The sequence below is a fragment of the Epinephelus moara genome, chromosome 20, assembly GCF_006386435.1.
Source record: "Epinephelus moara isolate mb chromosome 20, YSFRI_EMoa_1.0, whole genome shotgun sequence".
NCBI classification, from domain to species: Eukaryota; Metazoa; Chordata; class Actinopteri; order Perciformes; family Serranidae; genus Epinephelus; species Epinephelus moara.
The window spans coordinates 5,573,708-5,579,342 of record NC_065525.1 but is presented as its reverse complement, the minus strand read 5'-3'; the positions used below and the strand labels follow the sequence as shown (position 1 = coordinate 5,579,342).

Below are 5,635 nucleotides of genomic sequence, written 5' to 3'. Positions count from 1 at the left end.
ACATGATATTCTTTAAAAATCCTACGATGTGATTTCCTGGATTTTTTTTTTTCATTTTGTCTCTCATAGTTGAAGTGTACCTCTGATGAAAATTACAGACCTCTCTCATCTTTCTAAGTAGGAGAACTTGCAAAATCAGTGGCTGACTAAATACTTTTTTGCCCCACTGTACCTGCTGCTCCAGTCTCAGCAAAGACAGCTGAGGCTTGGGAGGACCAACAGGCAAAGAAGAAGAAATGGGGGAATTGCCTCTTTAGTTACCTTGACGTATGTTTGACGTCAGAGTGTCAGAGCTTCACATTAATCTCATTTTAGTAGACTGTAACATTTATATTTAAACATTTTAGTTGGAAATGGCTGCAAAAAAAAGAAGTTTAAAACAGTTTTCTCATAATATTGCTTTGGTTTTCACTCTACAGAAGGAAAGTGTTCCTGAGAGGAGGCCTTCAGCCCCACAGGAAAGTTAAGATGCTCATTCAAAGTGCGTTTTTGTTTCTACAGACATGTTGTTTAATAACTCTTTAATTGTCCCCACAATACTGCCCTACAAAGGCAAAGGACCTTAACTTACCAGAGTGTGAAACTGAGAAAAATGACTTTAAAGTTATTTTGTTGTCCCGCCAAATGAGTTGTAGGTAGAATATTGGACATTTGGCATTTTGTTGTTTATAAATGAAGTTACTTATCCACCAAAAAATTTTAAGCTTAAACTTGACCTTTGACCCTTATTCAGAAGTTACTGTATTCTGCCTTTGCATTGTCTGCAGAACAATAATGGATCATACAAAGGCAAAAGACCTTAACTTCTCTTTTATTGCCCATTTGGATTTTTATCACTTTGTATAATATTTTCCTGTGATAACAATGATAACCTTAAACTAAAATTTAGTGATTTTTGTCTAGTTAGGCTTAATATTACATAAACAGAATATTAAAAATAAAAAATAATGAGCATTTGAAGGTTGCAACAGTACATTACTGGATCATTTTAAAACCTCATCACTGTACTAATTTGAAATAAAATAACACTTTACCTCCTTCCTATTTCTTACATTTGAAAGTTACAGCTGATTTGGCTATGCCAGTAATATGTAGCAATGCCCTTTGTTAAATACACTTGTTAAGTACACTTTATTGAAGTATCGAAGGTGTGTGTCAGAAGTGCTTCAATCACATATAATACATAGGAATAACACCGTAACTCCAGCGCGGTAAACAGTAACTTCACTTTGGTGCTTGGCAAAACAAAGGCAGAGTACCATAACTTAATTCACGCATTCTAGAGTGCCGTGGAACAAAAGCAAAGAACCGCAACTGATGTTACGGGCTTCTGCCTTGGCTTTCCCTCGGCTTTTGGAAGTTACGGCAAAAACAACAACAACAAAACTGACTTAAGATATTTGTCCACATGATAAAACTGATGTTTATTGTTCCAAAAATGACAATAACTAATTTTCGCCAAAATTGAAGTTAAAGGCGCTGTATGTAAGAATGTGGCCAAAACGGTTACTGCACTCAAATTCAAAATACTGCCGCGAGTCGTGTCCGCCCCCCCCTCCCCTACAGATTCAAGGTTGCTGGACAGCGGCACGCTGGAGACTGATTTGTTTGCCCACGGGCGGCTGCCGTGGCAGGGCCGCGTCACCGCGTCCTTGATCTTCGGTTTTCCAGCGGACTGTTCGAGCAAGTCGGGCTTCTCTGCTGCTAACTCTGCTGCCGGGATACAGCTGAGGAGAAGCCGGCTGCTAATGCTATGTACCGGGACACTGCTAATGCTGCTTGCCGTGCTGCTGTAGCTCAGTCGTAACTGATGCTGAGCCTCTACTGACTGCGTGACTGGTAGACGGTGGTGGGTGGCGCAACAGGCCAAAACACAAATTCAAAACATAAACATGATTTGCAGACTGCAAAACATTTTTTTAGATGCAAATATTCTGGCTGTACTATTGTTGTCGGTGAGATCAGTATGTTATATGAACATTATTCCTTAGTCTCTGTGACATATTAGGAGGATTTTGCGACTATTTGCTTTAGATTTCTTACATATAGCTCCTTTAAGGCCTTTTGCCTTTGCACGGCAGAATACCCCAGAGATGACCACAAGGACACAGAGTGTCTGTATGATTTATCTCTGTAAAATAACCAACCATGTTTCTCTTTAGACCTACTGACACCACCTCAGACGCTCAAACTGCGTCACAAAAGGAAGCCATGAGGAATTTTTGGCATTGGCCGTTGATCAACTACGGGGTAGGTTTCACAGAAAAGAGCCAATGTCACAAGATATTCACCAGCCAGGACTCAATGAGAGTACTGATAGCTAATTGTTATGTTTACAATTCAAGTTTGTTTTTCCTCCAACAGAGAAAACATCGCATCACACCAGTCAACATCACCAACGCTGAAAAGACGGACTCACCAAACCCTGAGAGGAGGTAGTGACATTCATCCCATGCTGCTTTCAGTGTCTGGAGCTGAGAAGTGGAGCAGACGGCCAGGGTAATGGCAGCTTGAGGCTTGACTGAGGCAGGTGAAGGAGTCAGCAGGCAAGGCAGGTCTGAAGCAGATGACTTGGTGATGGTTGGCTGGAGACAGAGGAGATTGGAGTCAGGAGCGAAGGCACCAAAACAGGTAAGTAGAATCATACACAGAAGGCGGCGCACACAGTTGCAGCGGCTCGGTGTTATTTCGGTTGGTGCTTTGTATGGTTTTTTGGATACATGTTGTTTTGTACTTTCTGTCAGGTGAACAACATCTACGGCCGGCACGATCTCCTTAAGATAGGAGTTTGTTACAAGCAAAGTATTACAGCCAAGTTTCTCCGCTTACACAAGATACCGGCGGACATAGCACGCCGTCCCGGCTCCCCGTGGATTACCATCCCCGCAGGAAGGAGGCGAAGGCGGCGCAGAGAGAGAAGGCAAAAGCAGGGCTGCAGGGCTGGCGCACTAGCCAGGCTACGGAGGCAGCCACTCAAACCTCTGCTTCCCAGCCTGTTTCTCACGAACGCCAGATCCCTCGCCAATAAGATGGATGAGCTGAGGCTACAGATTGCAGCCAACCATGAAGGATAGCTCCATTCTGCTGATCACGGAGACCTGGCTTCATCCACTCATCCCGGACTCTGCAACTGAGATAACAGGCTACACCGCACAGCGACGTGACAGGACAGAGAGCTCCGGTAAGAGCAGAGGAGAGGGGCTGTGTGTGTACGTGAATAACAGATGGTGTACCAATACAGTGACTGTAGACAGCCACTGCTCCCCGGACTTAGAGTATGTGACTGTGAAATGCAGGCCTATTTACCTCCCTAGTATGTGACTGTGAAATGCAGGCCTATTTACCTCCCTAGAGAGTTTACTGTCGTCATGGTAACAGCTGTTTACATCCCACCGGACGCTAATGCTAAAGCGGCTTGCATTCATTTGTATAGCAGCATTAGCAGCCAGCAGAGCACATATCATGACGCTGTACACATTATAGCAGGGGACATCAATCATGCGGACTTGAAAGCAGTGCTCCCTAAATTCCACCAACATGTTGAGTGTGCTACTAGAGAAAATAACACACTGGACAAGGTCTACTCCAACATCAAGCTGGGCTACAGGGCTAAACCACTACCTCACCTGAGCCAGTCTGACCATATGTCTATGCTGTTAATTCCTGCATATGCCATCCTCAGGAAAACTGCAGCCACCATCACAAAAACTGTAACGACTTGGCCTGACGGAGCCTCTCATCAGCTGCAGGACTGCTTCGACAGGACCAACTGGGATGTGTTTGTACATCAAGACCTGGAGGTGTTCACGGACAGTGTACTGTGTTACATTAAGTACTGCATAAACACTGTTACCGTGGACAAACGAATCCGGGTATACCCCAACCAGAAGCCCTGGATGACCCGGGAGGTCCAGCGGCTGCTGAAAGAGAGGAACACCGCCTCCAGGTCTGGAGACCAGGCTCTCTACTGTGTGGCCCGGGCTGACCTGAAGAGAGGCATCAAAGGGGCCAAGTCGGACTATAGGAGGAGGATTGTGGAACATCTGGAAAGTAACAACAGCAGGCAGGTGTGGCCTTGGGAGCTGCTGAGGGTGATGCCTTGTTGGCAGAGGAGCTGGACATGTTCTTTGCCCGCTTCAAGGTGGAACCACCTGAGGCAACCACACCACACCCCACGGTCCACAGCAGCTTCACCCTCACAGAGCATGAGGTGAGGCGCACACTGCGGGCCGTGGACCCGAGGAAGGCTGCTGGACCCGATGGCGTTTCTGGACGTGTACTGAAGGACTGCGCAGATCAGCTGGCTGGAGTCTTCATGAGGATTTTCAACCAGTCCCTGACCCAGTCCACTGTCCCACCCTGCCTGAAGTCCTCCACCATCGTCCCCCTGCCCAAGAAACCTCACATCTCCAGCCTCAATGACTACCGGCCAGTCGCTCTCACCCCGGTGGTGATGAAATGCTTTGAAAAGCTGGTCCGGGGTCACATCACATCACTCCTGCCAAAAAGTTTGGACTCACACCAGTTTGCATACAGGGCTAATAGATCCACAGAGGACGCCGTAGCTACAGCCCTCCATGCTGCACTGTCCCACCTGGAGCAGTAGGGGAGCTACGTATGGATGCTCTTTGTGGACTATAGCTCTGCATTCAATACCATCCTTCCTCACAAACTGGTGAACAAACTGGAGGATCTGGGCATTCCACACCCCACCTGCATGTGGATCAACAGCTTCCTTACTGGACGCAACCAGAGGGTGAGAGTGGGCCATCACACATCTACAGCCCTCAGCCTCAGCACCGGCTCCCCACAGGGCTGCGTGTTGAGCCCCTTGCTGTACACTCTCTACACGCATAACTGCACCCCTGCTCACCACAACAACGTCATAGTGAAGTTCGCGGACGACACTACGGTGGTGGGGCCCATCTCTGGGGGGGATGAGTCTGCCTACAGAGACAAGGTTGAACATCTAGCAGTGTGGTGCAGAGAGAACAACCTGCTCCTCAGCACATCAAAGATCAAGGAGCTGGTGATCGACGACAGGAGGAAAAAAACTGACATCCCACCACTCATCATCAGCGGGGACTGTGTGGAGAGGGTGTCGGACTTCCGCTTCCTGGGTGTCCACATTGAGGAGAGCCTGACCTGGAGTGTGAACAGCTTGGAGGTGCTGAAAAAGGCCCAGCAGAGACTACACTTCCTGAGGGTGCTCAGGAAGAATAACATCACACAGAGACTGCTGGTGTCCTTCTACCGGTGCTCCATAGAGAGCATACTAACATACTGTGTATGCGTGTGGTTCACCAGCTGCACAGCAGCCCAGAGGAAAGCGCTCCAGAGGTCATTAACATGGCCCAGAAAATCGACGGTTGCCCCCTCCCCTCACTGGACGACCTTCACAGTGCTCGCTGTGTCAAAAGAGTGCAGAACATTGTAAAGGACACTTCTCATCCTGGACACTCCATGTTTGAACTGCTGCCATCAGGCAGACGATACAGGACAATCAAATCAAGAACAAACAGACTCAAAAACAGTTTCTATCCAACAGCAATAACCACCCTCAATGCCATAAAAAACAATCTCTAACACAACACATATATACAATGACGGGATCGTGCAATGACAGAATGAATGG

General features: G+C 47.2%; 1 long non-coding RNA gene across 1 annotated transcript in view; it reads left to right on the top strand.

The window, feature by feature from the left end:
- Nucleotides 1–3,301, top strand: part of LOC126407443 (uncharacterized) — a 34,827-nt gene extending 31,526 nt beyond the window's left edge. Inside the window, exons 6-8 of the long non-coding RNA XR_007571779.1 lie at nt 2,163–2,250; nt 2,365–2,631; nt 2,745–3,301. This is a non-coding gene — a long non-coding RNA (uncharacterized LOC126407443). The remainder of the gene's footprint in view (nt 1–2,162; nt 2,251–2,364; nt 2,632–2,744) is intronic.
- Nucleotides 3,302–5,635: the final 2,334 nt, after the last annotated feature.